Source organism: Vipera ursinii, assembly GCF_947247035.1.
Source record: "Vipera ursinii genome assembly, chromosome: Z".
Classification (NCBI taxonomy): domain Eukaryota; kingdom Metazoa; phylum Chordata; class Lepidosauria; order Squamata; family Viperidae; genus Vipera; species Vipera ursinii.
In genome coordinates, this window is record NC_139517.1 from 85848526 (window position 1) to 85866263 (window position 17738).

The window sequence follows — 17738 nt, forward strand, 5'->3', positions numbered from 1 at the left end:
CTGGTGTACAGCTTTTGGTCCTCCCTCTTTTCTCACTTCCCTAGCCCTCTTTAGCCTATCCCTTTGCTTCTGAACCCTGGTTTCCGTGATTGAAGGGTGGGTTCTTCCCTCTGTCCCTTTGGAGGAAGGGCTGCTAGCTTGACAGGCGCTTGATATCCCATCGATTTCCGCTGAGCTTTAAAATATTGATCACCTTTGTTAAATTCCTTTTTCGGAGACTGTCCTGTTCGCTCTTTCTTCTCATCCCCTCCCTCGCTTTTCCTGGGGTTGGAAGTGAGCAGCAGCTGAACAGCCAAGCATGTGGTGTATAAATATTGGAATAAACGAGCGGGGTGGGGTGGGGGTGGGGGCGAGAAGAGCGGGTAGGGGAAATATATGGAAACAAGAGGGGAGGAGATAAGCGGGTGGGGGGCAGAGCAGCCCCAGTGTGTCTGATACTCCGGTGTGGGGCGCTGCTCTCCGGGAGTGAAAAAGGGGAACAGCATTAGAAAAGGGGGGGGGGAGAAAGGGGTGGGAATATAATAGCATTTAAAACAACAACAACAACACAAGCCAACAACAGTGATTAGCTCCTACCAGTCGCACAGGGACTGGGAGGGAACTGTTGTGTGTCTCACCTGACTTCCTTCTTCCCCGGGGCGGCGAGGGAGGCAGCGACAGGCGCGCACATACCACTCTTCCCAACCAAAAGCAGCCTCCCTCCAAAAAAAACAAAAAGCCCTTAAAGGCGAGAAGGGAGAAGAAATGGGAGGCGCAAGCGGGCACGAGAGAAGAAAGAAAAGATAACCACTCTATTAATAACAAAAATAACCGGCCGGTACGAGCGAGCCGGCCACCCTTCCGCCAGCCTTCTTCAACCCTTCGCCTTTCGCTCCTTGGAACCCGCGCGCAGCTCCTTCCTTCGCGTTAGTCCAGCGACTGGCGGCCGCGGCGGCGGTAGCGACTTGTCTCGGCTCTGCTCCTTCACAAGCTCGGGCAAGTCTCCGCAAGGGGGAGAGCCAGTGAGCCCAGGCGGCTCAAGCCGAGCCTTTTTCTGCTTTCCTCCAGTTCCGAAGGAGAAAGAAGGGGGGAGAAAAGGAAGGAAAAGAAAAGGAACGCGCCCAACAAACGATCGCCAAGAGATCCTGGGGACAGGGCTGAGAATTGCAGAAAGAAGACCGAAGCTGCGCTTTTGGGGCAGTTCGTTGGCCCTGGTGTGTGGCAAGAGGGTGGAAAAGGCAGGCGGGCGCCGCCTTCTCGTCGTCGTCTTCTTCCTTTGCTCAGTCACCGCCTGCCAGGCAGTTCAGAAGTGGGGGAGGGAGGGAGGGAGGGAGGGTGGCTGTGGGTGAGCCCCCTCCTCCTCCTCCTTCCTTCCTTTAAACGCCCACTCCTGATGGGTGAAAAGGCAACTTGAAGTTCAGTGCAATTAACTTCGCCGGCGCCTGGGAAGCTGAAGGTGTCGCCCAGCCTCGCCCGCCCTCTCGCCGCGCTCTCATGAGTAAGTTGGTCTTCTTCTACCTTCCCCCCCCCCCATCCCGCCCTCGTTTTAGGTATGCTGCACCGACCAGTCACTCCCGTTTAACACCTACTTTTAAGGTTTTTAGGGAGTTATTGTTGCGGATAGTCCATTTTGGTCGGCGACTGACAAAGCGTGGAAATCCGATGGGGGGGGGTATGTGGAACCCTCTAATATTTATTCTGAGCTATCGGAATCGGCTCTTAAGATGAGTCCTCTTAGCCTCCTCTTTATTCATTACCAGTAAAGGGAAATTTTACTACGGCAGCTTGTTCTGGAGGAAAGCGGCTTGCAGACGCGCAAACACCTGCTTCGCGCTCCTTCGTCTCGCCGCCGCCTCCCAAAGCCAAGAAGTTTGCAGGCGAGGTCCTTGGCAAGTTTGCTTGGCTTCGCCGTTCACTGTAACTCAGAAGTTTGGCTCAGTTCATAAGTTTCAAGCCCTGTGCCCTCGGGAATGGGGGACGAAGGAAAAAAGCGCCGGTGAGGGAGAGAGAGGTGCCTGCGGGATGCTTGCGGGTGGGAGGAAAAACGGTGCGGGGAGGAGCGGGGCAGTGAAGGCAAGGGGGACGCGCCAACGCGGCGACGCACTTCGTTCTGCCACCGCGTCGTGAAAGTGAGGGAGTTTTAAAAGATTTATATCTCGGCGGTTTGTATGACTGGGAGAAAGGATGCATCATGCAGTATCGGGAAGAGGTCAACTTAAGGTGTCAGCAGAAAAGGGCTGGGGCTTTGCGGCTGGAGAACTGAGAAGGAGGGCTTTTGGCCTGCCACTGACCTCCAGAAGGCGGCTCCTCATACAGGTGTATCTTCCTCTCTCCGCGCGAGGTCCTCCTTTCGCTCTCACAGTCCTGCCTCTTTTTTGAGGGAGGGGGAGCCCGGTGGTCTCCCAGGAGTTAAAAAGGAAATTCAATTTTCTTTTGATGCTAACCTGTAGCGAAGCTGGTGCTGGGAGATCACTGAAGGGGCAGCTGGATCGCTTGCCTCTGTGGAAATGTTTCTGCAAAGTTACTCGGTATGTGGGCCCTTTTTTTTTTTTGACGGCGTTTGACCACACGGAAATAGAACTGTTGCTGACATATATTAAACCGTATCGGTTGTGTTATCTAGAGTCTGTGCCAAAGTTTGGTGTGCTTGTCAAAGCTTCCTACATTTTTGTCCCTCTCTGAAAAGCTTTGGCAACTTTTGATATTCATCTCTGAAAAGCTTTGGCAATGACAGCTAATGTTCCTGAGTTAAAATGTCTATTTTAGTGAAGAAGCCCTTAGTTTTATTGAAAGCTGTGATTAGTAGCTTTAGCTGTATTGACAGATTATTTTAAGATAACTTTTTTATTCAACCTTGCTTTATTTTATAGGCAAAGAATGAAAAAGCATCTAAAATATAACAGTGGAGAACTGGATTTCTATTGCTATGCCTTTTTGAAGGATCTAATTTAGCAGCCACTTTATATTTCCATAATATTATTTATGTTCACTTCATTCATATACCCCTGCTCCAGACTGCTGGCAGAAATTAGTAAAGAGGCTTACATTTCTGAGAAATGTGCAGACAAGAGTATCATTAATCGATGTTTTAAATCTTAACAACCTTAAGCATCTGTTACAAAACAAATTTAATATATTTATTCTGTTTTTCTCACATTGTTAAGAAGGATTATACTATATGTAAAATTTCAATTTTACATATAGTATAGGAATTGATTTCACTGTTCTTCAGAAATGTTTACAGCAGTCACTAGATATGGAAGACTTAATTGCAGCAATTCCTTAAATAAAAAGGACAGGAATCAATGTTAACATAACCCAGAAGCACAATATACCTCACTAAGTTTAGGCATAGCATAAATTTTGCTTTGTAAATGTCTCCCAACATTCACATGAATTGGAAGACATCGTGACAGAAAAAGAGAAAGATAGAAAGCAAACATATAAGAAAAATACTTTGGAATTAGAAGACATTGCAAATCTATAAAGCGCTTTACACCTTATGAAGTAATATAGTTTACAAAAATCAATGGCTTAAAAATGGAAAAGATCTCAAAAGATATTTGCTTTATACATCCTAATAAAAACTAGAATAGAAAGACAGTATGAATGATTCTGTAATATTGTTTCTTTTTTGGAAATTAAAATATGTAAGATAGTTATATGTATTAATAATTGTTTCTTAGTGATAAAACATGTAAATGGAATGGGCCCAAAATAGAGCTTCCATTTTCATGCATTTAATCATATCTTATAAACTGCACCATAATTTCTTATGAGAATCTTCTTACAACTGCATAATTTAGAAGAATTTCAGAATTCTACCTATTCCCTAAGGTATACTAACTTAATAGAGAACATATGCCATTTTATTTTAATTCAGACCTGGAATTTGACACAGAAAAATTATTTTGGCATTCAATTTGTGTTAAGACTTATGTTAAGATCAGTAAGCAAAAACTATATATAACCTGAAAAATGCCATTCCTTATTAAATGCCTCATGATAACTATGTGGCTCCAAATCAAGTAAGTACAAGGACGTTCCATCCAGTATTCCAAATCCAAAAATGAATACTTTTGCAAACCTTAAAAAAAACCCTGAAAACTAAATTTTCATAATTATATTTAATACAGTGTTCAAGAAAATTTGGCCTAACTTATTTATGTGATTAATCTATACCATTGTAAAATAATTTAACTATACCTGTATTAATAGCAATAATAAAGATAATTGTTCTAGTATGAATATAATGTACAAAATGCATCCACATCCCTAGAGTCTTGTCTGTTCTAACTTGAGTGCTGTATATATTTTATAAAAATGTTTTACTGATATTTAATGATAGTTGAGTTTTCTGAGTGTTATAGTTTTTTTTAGTTTCCATTAAAAATCCTAACTGCTAAATCATATGTTCTGTACAGTATGAGGGTCATCGGATAGTTATATATTTAAGTCACCATCAAATGTTTAACCTCCTTCACAGCCAGGTACCCTGGAATTGTTTTTCCCTCTGTAATGTTTAGATATATATTTGTATCTATTTTTGATTGGTGAAGCAATAGAAATAAGGGTACCTTTGTAAAAAGAATCTTATTTGTTGCTTCTATTGACATTCATGATTAACCAGGTATTAGTTTAGAACCAACAGCAGTGTTTTGCTTAATTAAATTATGATACTTGGTTTCTAAAGAGAATTCTCATCTGTAAATTATGATTTTATTATTTTTGTGTACCTGTATGTGTTTTGATGTGTACCATTTCCATAAAATGGCTTGATTTCTAGAATACAAGAAAGTATCTTCTGTCAAGTATAAATCTGATTTTTACTATAAAGGGCACAGGATCTTGGTCATCTTGTTCTGTTTTAGGAATGAACACTTCTGATTTAAAGTCATTACGCTTCTAGTCTTTATTTATCTTACATTAAACTGACAGAGCATCAATCAAAGGGAAAAATATTACTTTCCTGAAGTAAATACCAGTTTATAAGTGAGTGCATGTATTTATATCCCTGTCTCCACTAAATAATGGCTCTGTCTCCTTTTTAATATCTACCTGGCAGTATTAACCATGGCAACTAAGTCTTCCTTGTAAGCATACAAAAAAAAAGTTTTACTATTTGTACCAGGAGTAATTTAAAGAAAGATTCCATGGGAATATGTTTTAAAGAACTAATATCTAAGTAGTGAATCTTAAGAAAAATAACACGACTAGCAAGTTGCACAGTATCTGTTTGAGCTGCTGAAGATAGGGGCAGAAGCATATTATTAATAACTGAAAGCACATATGTGTAAGTGAGGAAAAATGTTCAGCAAATCTGTCATCTTGAAGTTCAATGCACTTTAAACAAAATTGCCACTTAAAATAAAGTTACTGCGGTTTACAAAAGCTGTTTACAAAGCTAGGTTCCTACATTAAGTTGAATTTATTTTGAAATCTGAATCTGTGTTGGGTATAAAATACAATTAAATCTATTTCTATTTGTAGCACATATAATGAAACAGTCCTACAGGATAAGATTTCTCTGGCCGAGTTTGTAGATTCTGCTGAATATAGTTCATCTTTGGAATTGCAAGACAAATTTAGATTTACTTTACAATTGGAAGTATCATTTAGTATTAATTTCTTGACATTAAGATTAAGAATTTTTTAAAAACATACTGTGATGAGTGTTCATGCATATTAACATATCATCTTAAAACATTTAGCTTTTTAATGAGATTACTAATGTTCAATAACAGGCATCTTATTGTCATCTATTTTCATTTCAGTGGGTAAATTACTATTTTTTTAAAAAAAAAGTTACAATGACTGATAATTACCTTCAGCTTCTGAAATGCAAAGCAAAAAAAAAATATGCAAAGCTAAAATCCAAATAGCCAAAATATCCAACCTTACCTACTTCCCGGTATACCAGTTTATCTGTCTTAGTATTTGGAAGTACCTTTTTTCGAAACTTCAGTTCTAGGACATGTTATGTTGAATATGTTCACAATAGCAGATTTGCATCTAAAATCTAATGTTATCACCTTATCAAAACTTTAGATTATTAGTGCATTGATAATGTTGTTCACAAAGCAGTCTATGTGTGTTAATAATTCACAATAGTATATTGAGCACAATAAAAAATCCCAACTAAAATTCATCTACAGGACACTCACTACATCCTCATCCTCATATATTATTCCAAGCTTCAGATTTCTCTATTGAATATATAACCTGACTTTAAGAATTCTGATTCAAGGATTCATTTTTTTATCTGGCATACTAAGGTTTAACCTATAAACCTTAAGCTAAATAACAAAAGTTCCACAGATTTTCCATTTCGCTTATAACATGCGAGAGCTCTTAATATCTTTGTAAACTAAACTGAGTTTCGCACCTTACTCAGTTCTTGTTGCTCTGTTGAACAATTACATACTAAGGTATCCACTTCTTATGATAATTCTTAGTAAATAAATATTTTATTTTCAAGTAGATTAAATCCAACTTCTAAAACAAGTTAATGCTTGATATTTTTTCTTTCTCCATTGCAAGATGATCTTAGCATCATCATCAACAACAAATTAACTGCAAATTGTTGCAACAAATATAGAAATAAAAACTAGCATCAAAAGATTTTTCTTGCAACTGAGAATAATATTTCTCAACAGATAGGTTATGGAAAGGCAACGTTCTTAGAGAAATTATACAGGAGGAAATATTCTTGCCAGAAATCAATATAAATATTAACAGGTTTTAGCATTTCAAATTATAAAACAGAATCTAATAAACATGCTTATAATTGAAAGAAGTTTGTGCCTCAATACATAAACATTCTCTAGCACTCAAGTGTAAAAAACTATCTGTTTTTCTTAGAATTCAGTGACTTGATTTTATCCTTTATTATAAGCCTTTTAAATATGACCTTATGACCAGTATTCTAGATAGTTTCTGAATGATACCTCTTGACTGGTGCAATATGTGGCTTGTGGCTTCACACTGGGAATAGAAGCTTACCCAGAATGTGAATTAGTGGCGCATTAAGGGTAGCATGTACTGATATGCTGGAGTGGAGGTGGTACTTTTATACAGGTAACATTTTGTAAAGTTTTTACAATATCATAAGGCATTGATATCTGTACCATTGTCTATCTCCAACATATGATATTCACATGTAAAAATAAAATTACAATTAATATTCCACGAAGTGTTTTAACTAATGGAATGAAGTTTAAAAACTGTGATAGTCATATACCAATTGACTTAGTGCTTATTTTTTGTCAGTTTGCATTTAATTCTATGATAATATACCATGTTAATGGTCAATGGTTCTAATACCATATAACTGTGAACTATTGTTTTCTGCAAATGGTCATGCAACCATTTTGAAGATAATAGCTCCGCAATACTTTTCCAGGAATAGGATGCACAGTTCAAGGAAATATATTTCTGAGGTGAGTTCCACTGTTTTATTATAAGGCTGAAGACCTCGGCCCATAGAATGTTTTCTAGTTAAATAAGATGAAAGTATGTCTGTATGTTACTTTGCTTGTGAAACACCTTCTTTTTGCATCTTTCCCCTTTTTGAGATCACAGAGAGCCATTTATAATTGAGAAGTATCTAGGGTATACTGTATATGATTTTCACAGGAATTTTCATGTGCAAAAAGGTTCTTTTTATAGTCTGTAATCTTGTATATTTCATTAAACATTTGTGTACCCGTAATCTGACATTTAATACAGTAGATATGCCTGTAAGCATTTGAAACATCAACATCAATAAAATAGTTGTAGTGTTACTTTAGGACTATCCATCTTTTCAGTCTTGTAAAAGGATGAACAGGGCAAATGTTTTGCACGGTATTATACTTTTGAAGAATAAATCTTAAAAAGTAGCAGTATTGTAATTTTTCCATCTATTATTCTAGGACCCTTTCCTCATTACTTACTGTACTGCAGAATGTAGTTCCCAAACCATTGGTTAGAATAGGTAAATAAATACTCACATGAACTTTGCAGAAAAGTAATATATATTGTATAAATTGGTTACTGAAATTAGACAGTGATGACTGTACTTATAACCAAATAAGATAAAGATTTAGCCACACATTTTGAAGCTAATTATTTGTAAATGTTCTTATATGCACTGTACCTTTTTTCATAAATATACTGGACTTTTATATAAAACATATTTTTGAGATTGCATGTATCATGAACAGACGAGTTATTCTGATTTATACATTTATTATAATATTTAAATCTATTTAGGAACAAAATTTTCCTGTGAACTTTATAAAGCAATAACTATTTATTTACTGTCTATTATTTGGAATTCTTGAAGTAAATTAGGTGCAACAGTATTAGTTTGATTCATTAAGCTAATTTTTCTTTGGAATCCCTAATGCAGAATAATAGTTACATAGCTTTATATTAAAAAGGAATTAACTTGTGAGATATCTATTTTTGAGCACTTATTTCTTTGACCAGGCCTTCCCATTATGATTGTTGCATTAATTATATGTTGTTTAGTAATTCTTCCCTCACCTGTTAAAAGTGATATTATTCTATATTGATAATATTGTATTTTAATTATATTAGAAAAAGTTTCACAATCTATGATAGTGGGAAGTGGCATACAAATATATTAAACAAATATTGTATATTTAAACTTAAAAAAAACTTTTTTATATATTAGTCTTGACATCTTCAAATGCCAGGATGTTTTGCTTATTAGAACTGCAGAATCTCTGCAGTATTGTGAAATAACTTTCTTTCTGTTATATGCAAGCTTAAAAAGTTGCAGGTATTTAAAAAGAATCTCTTTTTAAGTTTTTTTTCTTAATGACTTAAGTCTTGCTTAAATTTATCTTTACAACAAATTATTTTATCCCTATCCCCAGGATTGGATATAGCAACACAGTCCAGATAAGACAGAATAATGGTAATTTATCTTAATCTGGATATTGTGTATACATATACACACATATATATACATATAGAATATTTTGAATATGGAGCCTTGATGTGGTTCTGGGACAGGCATGGAAATAATGAGAAATGCTGTCAGCTTTGTGAGAGAATTGCATGGATTTCCCTGTCAGACTAACATCTCTATGTTCAGTTTCACAGTGTGACTATTAAGTGAGGCAATTTTTTTTAAAAAAAACATTGCTTTTGTAAAGTTTGAAAAATGGCTCAGCTGCTAATCAGGTGAGATGCGTGGCCTGTGTGTGAGGTCTTCCTAGAATCTAGGCAGAGTTGACAGTATGATTTCTTCTAACCGCATGGTTTCATTTCACTGAATTTGTAATTTCATTACTGATTATATATAAGCTGTTCATTCACTGAAGGAAGCTAGCTATTTTAGGTTTGATCGTTCTAGTGTGCTTCAAAATACACTCTAAATACTGTATCAGTTCCAAAATAATATCTTCTAATCTAGAAATCTTTTAGGAAAAATTTTTTCCTAAATCTTTTCCTAAAACAACAGAATGGACTTAGTTGTTCTATAGATGTAATAGGTGCATTAAAATAGTAAACTATTCAAGGCATGTAGAATACGTGTTTCAGAAATCATTCTGTTGTATTTTGAGCCTGTGTTTTGCATATAGACTGTTTCTTTAAAATTGCTGTCTCCTCTATTTGCCCTATTAATTGTTGATATGTTGCCATCCATGAGACAAAAATTAGAGCTGTAATTAAATAATCATGTGATGCTCCTTAGTGCCACTGAAAGCAAGCTCATTTTTTCAGACCCTGATGGTCACTGATTATTCTATTATTACTGACTTGCTTTATTTATTCATTTTTGTAAACAGTCATGTATGTTAACTACTTGATTTCCTTTTAAAATTAAATATTGTAAGAAAAATTATATCAGTTAATTGACTAGACATTCATAGAGACTTTAAAAAACTTACATTTTCTGCTTTTGGTTACCTGATTGGGAGTACTACATTGGTGGTGGGGTTTATGTGCCATTTAATTTACACTGATGTTTGGCTGAGTTGGTTGTTTATGTGGATTGCCAGGAGAATTACAAAAGGCATAGGGTATTAAAATTCAGAAATGATTAAAATTGAAATAAAAGGATGCTGTTTCTTTGCCAGTATTCTGGCAGTCATAATGACACACAGAGATTAGTTTCCACCTTCATCTTTCCTTCTTTCTCATTTCCTCTTGTTTATTGTTGACACATTTTCTCTTATGTTTTTCCTTCTGATCTCTCTGTCTCCTTCAGTTATTTCCACATTTTTATCTTTTTTTAGTATACTGAGCTTCTTTAACCTTATTATAATAATATCATAGCTTATCAATATTTAATCTCCAAATATTTTGAGATTTCTTAAAACCTAGGTCACTTCTTTAAATGAGGTGATGTTATTTTTTTCTTAATATCTGCTTCTTTTTGGTGGTTTAACTTGTAATGTTAAAACACATGTTAAGCTATTGCAGAAAAAAGGAAACTTATCAGTCATGGAATAATCAGTTATGCATGAATTCAAATTTAACAGATGGATGCTGGGAGTTAAAAATTTCTCATTTGGCTTCTTGCTTCTTTTCCTGTTTGTACTACACCTGTCTCTTATGTACAGATAAACATCTAACATAGTTTACAGGGTTTTTTAAATTATATATATATATATATCTTAATATGTTTTCTTGCAAAAAAATAACTTATTTGTTCCTTGATTTATATATTTAAGAGATGTGCATATTGCAAGTTTTGTTAAATGTTAGCATGTGAAAATATAGCTTTTATATTGTAAGCTTAATTTCAAAGTTTAAATAATGTGTATCCAATTTATTTCAGTGACAGTATTTTAGTTTCTATATATTGAACAAAACATGTGCTTATGAAATTGTAATCTATGTGCAATTTATTCAAAGAGAACCAGATACCAAAATGAAATGAACTATTGTCTAAACTATCTTGTTCAAAAGAGAAATAATCTGCATTTTATCAGCCCATATAGCATAGTGAAAGAGACATCCATAGGTCTCCCTAGTTAGTTATATAGCATATCACACTTTAGAGTAGAAAATTAATGTCTAGACAGATGATATTTAAATATTCCACATAATTGCATAATTTATTGTGAAACTTTTATGCATGTACATCTACAACAAATAATTATTTTGGCATTCTCACCATGCATTTAAGGTTACTGTGTTAAATTAAAACACAACAGAGAATCCTTCAGATATTGCTAAACCAGAAACTGTCCTAAATCCAGACAATGGTGAGGGAAACTTGAAATTGTAATATGACAGCATCTGTAGGCTAGAAATTCTCTAAATTTTCAAAGTCAAGAAAAGTAGGATATATCATTCTAGCATTTGCTTTAGCTTGAGCAGCCTTAGAAAATTATCTATACATCTGTTTTGATGTTATAAAAAGAATAAAATATTTATGGACTTTTAAACAATAGATTTTTTAAAAAAATCTGACTTAGTTGCTATCATATGCAACTTAAATTCAATAGGTTTTATTCCCTAGTAAAGATACTTTGTTCATTGCTATGGACTATTTAGTTACTCTTATCCTTTTAATATGCCAAACAAAATACCAACAGATACCTAGAATTGTTATTGTTTTGTGGCTAGTTCAATAATTTAAAATCAGAGAAGGCGTATTTGTGGGAAAATAGGCCTTCCCACAAGGCTTATCTGTGGGAAAATGTGTCTTAAGTTCATGCTTCATCACATTAGGCAATCTACAGTATAACTGGGCTTCAAAACTCCAGATGAGCACTAGTTTTTTCAGATTTTGTAGTTCAGACCTGATACCCTGATATCAGTTTAATGTACATTTCACTCTAGTTATATGTCTTAAAAATGTTGCAAAGTCTGAAAGGATTTTTATGGAAATGGGCAAGTGAACATGCTTCTGGAAGTTTCAACTAATTAGAGTTCCACATATATTCCACAGAGCATTCCACATATATTCCTGAGTATTGGATGATACTTCTTTTTCACACTTCACAATTCATCACTATGTATATGTGGAAATCAATGTTATTGAATAAAGTGTTAATTGATCAGTCTTAAGAGAAAAGCTAAACTTTGAATAAACTAAAAATTATCCACCTTGGATATCCCATTTCTAATTACCTATCCAACTTAATTGCTATTCAGATCAGGTATTCTTCATCAGAATTAATTACTCCAAAACATTCTGCTATCGTTATTAACAGACAATATTGTTAGAAGCAATATGTTGATGGAATAACAAATCATTAATGTATTTGATTATTGACCTAACAATCTGATGCTTTAAAGCAAATCATCATTTTCCAACTGCTCTTGACAGTGTAAAAGCTTTTTTTTTAAAAAAAATATACATATAATCCATAAAAAGTTTTCAGGTCGCTTACTTACCATAATTCTTATAGTCTGTATTTTAACTTATGTTTGCATTGGGTTCCAATATGGAAAATTTAAAATCCTTCACTCTGGAATGGTTTGTAGTAGCTTAAAATAAAAGTAGTATAGACATTTTATTTATATAATAACAATTAAAAAATAATCTCTTTTTTACAGCTTTTTCTTATGTATGCTACACAAAACATAATATTACTGCAATCTATTAGACATTCCATTTCAAATCAATATCAAATAATCTGTTTTTAACTAGTGTTTAAGTGTTTGTACTTGTACTCTCATTTCCACACTGGATGAAAACTAATTTGTCCTGGTTAAGGATGTGGATAAATTGTGCATAGTGTTATAATCTGGCTGTCCTGCTCCTTGCAACATCCATTCTCTGTTTAAATAAATCAAAATTTAGTGAAAACTACATATTTAACAAACATGTAAATGTATTAATATGCTAATATATAAAATATAGTATAAAGTACTGGGAAATAACTCTTTTAGTTTAAAACTTGTACAAACATAGGACCAGTGGACATACTGTCCTATTTAAAACAGTGCTTTAAATAGGATATTTTTTTTAAAAAAAACTGTAATAGAACATTCCATTCAATAAATAGTATCTTGTTTATTATCAGGAATTATTGTGATTAATTTTAAAAAATAAAGCGAATACTGTTGTTCCCTCCAAATAAGTAATATCACTTTAAATGCCTAATTAAATACTCTAAGCCATAATGTGGTTTGTTTCTTTTGCTGTTAGCATAATAAATAGACTCTCTTATTGTGTCTTAGCATTGTGTTTAAAAGAAGCTATTGTGGATTATTTGGCAAACAATATTTAATATTTTGGTGTAAACCCAGCATAAAAGTCTGAACACAGATTAAATCAAGCAGGGGAAAAAAATGGTCTACAGATTGAATAGTTTTGCACGATGGCCTATCTGCAAAAATTCTTCGCTTTTACCAATTCTGCACAAGGTTATTCTTTTTCTCTTAATAGCTGATATGTATAAGAATTTTTCCCCAATCCCAAAAGAGTTTCAAATGTTTGCCACTAATATCAGAATTTATGCAAAGTGGCATTCCTGAAGGATTATTATTGGAGAATGAACATTATGACATTTTAAGATGGCAGTGGAAGTTTTGAAAAAAGTCACTGCTGGAGACTAAAGGACTAATCTTATTCATTCCAAAAGCAGCTTCTCATACTACCAATATATGATTACTGTGGTGCAGTCTACATAAGGCTTTCAGAAACTGCAATTGGTATAAAATGTGGCAGCTTGTATATTGCATATATTTATTTCTTACTAAATATATGTTAATCAATTAACAAGTAATATTCATGATGAATGTATTGTTAATTTGATTTTACATAGTCTATTATGTAAACTATATATAAAATATGTTTCTCCTCAACCAGAAGAAAAGGGAGAATTCAGCTATATATAATTACACCATCTAAATCAGACATGTCAAACTCATGACATCACGTGATGTCACATGACGTATCGGGACTGTTTTGCCATTACCAGCAATGGGGTGGGTGTGGCTTCTGAGTGATGCATCCTGCCCGTGGACTGGCAGTTTGACACCCCTGATCTAAATGGTTAGGGAATTCTTCGAAGTATGAAATCTATAGAAATGAACATATAGTAGTACATATCCTACTAATAGCATCAGAAGGCACTGCACTAAAGGACATGTTGTCATGAAACCATCTTTTTTTTTCATCCCTTGTCCACTGGTGAGGCTCTTTTTATTTTAAAGTAGTGTTTTTCCTCTTTTGTGGTCTTTTAATATAAATCAGTAAAGATTTCTCCTGACTCAGTACTTGGTTTAGTGATTTACAAGCCTTCATTGATAGTGTTGGTACTGACACAGTCAATGCCTGATATTGTCCAGTTCCTATTGGCCCTTGTAGTACTGTGCTAGAACTTGTTTTTCATGGCCATTTTGGTTTAAGTTATTGGAAAGATTGGGTGCATGGCTTCCACAGAGACATTTGCTTGGTGCAAAGACTGATTGGTGCTGCTTATTTAAACATATCTAATATTTTAATGTAAGAGAATTATTCCTGTATTTAACACCAGAACTAGACGCATCTTAATGAAAAGTCAATGTAATCTGGAAAAGAAAGCTTGATACTAATTACCAATAAACCTGTGTCCCAATTGGCAGATTTGGAGGTAGTGTGTGGTCCCAAGATCAAGTAGGAAGGAGCTTTCTGTATACATTATGCAAGCTTACTGCTTTGCCTCACACAGTACTTGCACTCAATTGATTTGTTATATTGACTAGTTACTCACCTCCAAGAACACTAGTTCAGAAATAGCTTGGCTTGTTACTTGAGCAACTTGAAAGGAAGCCTCCCAGCACATGCCTAAGCCCATTGCACTTCATTTTGAGGAATAATACATAGTGATTTCTCTTGTCAGTTGGTGACAGCAATTGGGAGGAGAAGGTAGCCATGCAAATCCACCATTGTTACCTTTAAATTAGCAGATACCACTAACTATAGAACATTAGTTACTGTTGTTCCTGCAGTGAAATAGACCTTGTCCACTGGGACAGCACAAATTATTCAGGCAATTTAAGGCATGGAAAAATGTACTGTACATTAATGTGGCCTTGAGGAAGAACCCTGTATTCATCAAAATAAATATATTAGGTGGGAGAAACACAAGATTTAAACATGGAATTATTATGGATGAGAATATCAAAGTAATTTAGTACTGAGGTCATCCAGATGCAGTCCTGATTATTCTGATCAAATCCACAAGGTTATTTGAAAAAATAAAAAAAATTAGAGAGCAATCTAAAAATGAGAATGGAGAAAAATGAGTGATTCTTCTTTAAATTTACAAACTGATTGAATATGTAGACTGTAACCTTATACCCATATATTTAATAGCAAGACCTTATACATTTTGTGGGACATATTTCTAAACATATTTTTTTCTGATTAAACAATTAATGATGTAAAGGACCATTAATATGCTAAAATATAAGCTGATCATCCTTTCTATTTACTTTAAAAAAAGAACAAATTATTAAAAATGAAGTTGTGAAAATTAACCATAAGAAAATACCAAATATATTGGGTTTACTAAAATTAAATCACTGTAATAAGTGAAACTAAAAAGCAGAATGGCAGAGGAACAGAGAAGTTCACAGAAATAAAATAGAGTTAATTCACATTATTAAGAAACTATTAAAGGCTGTATCACTTCTTTTAAGAAAATAGAACAAAACAAAACAAAATAGGACAAGGAAGAAGAGGGGGACAATAGGAGAAAAAAAAATCATGATTTTTTTCTAAAATGGCTGGATAGCATCTTCTAGGAGAAAAATTAAGCATTTTGGGGAACAACAGTGTTAATACTGTTCAGAGGCTTGCTGTTTCTCAAAAGGTTTCCATATAAATTAATAAATATGAAAATCTTTTCTTAAAAAAATAAAACAATATAAAATGGACAGTATTTTAATTGATATTTTTGTAATCCATATAATAATTTATTCTGATAATCTTTTCACAAGTTTGATTATGAATATGAGAGCATGTTAACATATTGACAAATATAATGTAATTTTCCAACAAGAATTGGAATGTTTATGCAAAGCAGGCTATTCTTTTCCTTCCCAAATTATCTCCTCAAAATTATTTCTTCTTTCCCTGTTAGCCCAAGTTCAGAGACGACATAGCAAAATCCAATCCATTTTTTATTTGCTTCCACCTAATGGTCAGAATTTTATCAAAGTAAAGCTATAACTGTCTAACCTACTATATATATCTTCAGAAATTTTAGGGTGTGGTTACTTTGAACTTCTCCACCGTCCCCCCTCTTCAGTTTAGCATTGTGTATCTCTTCATCTGGATATCTCTCCAGGAAAGCTCCATATTGCCAAATTTTCCCCCATTGCTCCTGCAGGTGTACATTCCATCACACTCCCCAATTACTATCTCAAATATATACCCTATGTATTATCTAATGTAAAAGATAAGATTTGAATATGCAATTAACTTTCATGAGTAAATACTATGTTCTATAATAGTATGTTAAAAGAACACTATAAATTGCCAATATCCAAGGCATTAGTTACGATATTAATTGTTTTTCATTGGTAGGTTTTTCATTGCTAACAACCAGGAAATCCACAGGCGAAAGACTAGAATAGGAAGTTGTAGAACATGCCAGAAAACAGTATAACCCATCATTAGACCATACCAAGAAAATTATACTGTTGTATTTATGTAATTTACAGAGTCGAGCTCAACATAGTTTATAGTTTATAGTTTATTTGATTTATATACCGCCCTTCTCCTTGGTGGGACTCAGGGCGGTTCACAGGGCATACATAAGAAACACTATACAAAAATTAAAAAGAATTAAATCCATGCCCAATTAAAAACAGAAGTACAGATTAAAAACAATTAAAAGCCCATAATCCCCCATCAGGCCAGACCAGCTAATTCGAACAGATGGGTCTTCAGGCCCCGACGGAAAGTTCGAAGGTCTGGTGCCATCCGGAGCTCCACCGGCAATTGATTCCATAAAGCCGGAGCCCCCACAGAGAAGGCCCTCCCCCTGGGGGCCACCAGTCGACATTCCCTGACTGGCGGCACCCTGAGGAGGCCCTCTCTGTGGGAACGCACAGGGCGGAGGGGAGTCGATGCCGGCAGCAGGTGGTCCCTGAGGTAACCCGGACCCATGCCATGTAGGGCCTTAAAGATCGTAACCAACACCTTGAACCTCACCCGAAAGACAACTGGTAACCAATGCAGCTCGCGGAGCAAAGGTGTAACATGGGAGTACCGGGAAACTCCCAAGACAACTCTTGCGGCCGCATTCTGTACCAGTTGGAGCCTCCGAGTGGTCTTCAAGGGAAGCCCCATGTAGAGAGCATTACAGTAGTCAAGGCGAGAGGTCACGAGCGCATGAGTGACTGTACACAGGGCATCCCGGTTCAGATAGGGCCGCAACTGGCGCACCAGGCGAACCTGGGCGAAAGCCCCCCTAGTCACGGCCACTATATGCTCTTCCAAAGTAAGCCGTGAATCTAGAAGGACTCCCAAGTTGCGAGCCCTATCCACGGGGGGTAAGAGCTCACCCCCCATAGAAAGAGATGGAACATTTGGAATGTCCCGGGATGCCGGAATGCACAGCCACTCAGTCTTGTCAGGGTTGAGCTGAAGTCTGTTCCTCCCCATCCAGACCCGAACCGCCTCCAGGCAACGGGACATCACGGCGAGGGCATCACTGGGGTGGTTTGGGGTCGAAAAGAAAAGTTGGGTATCATCGGCATACTGATGATACCCAACTCCAAAACCACGAATGATCTCACCCAGCGGTTTCATATAGATGTTGAACAGGAGAGGCGAGAGAACCGACCCC

General features: G+C 35.4%; 1 protein-coding gene across 2 annotated transcripts in view; it reads left to right on the forward strand.

The window, feature by feature from the left end:
• Positions 1–782: 782 nt before the first annotated feature.
• Positions 783–17738, forward strand: part of SATB1 (SATB homeobox 1) — a 120808-nt gene continuing 103852 nt past the window's right edge. For both annotated transcript variants that reach the window (XM_083376140.1, XM_083376139.1), the window contains exon 1: positions 783–1477. The gene's annotated coding sequence lies outside the window, so the exon portion shown is untranslated. The remainder of the gene's footprint in view (positions 1478–17738) is intronic.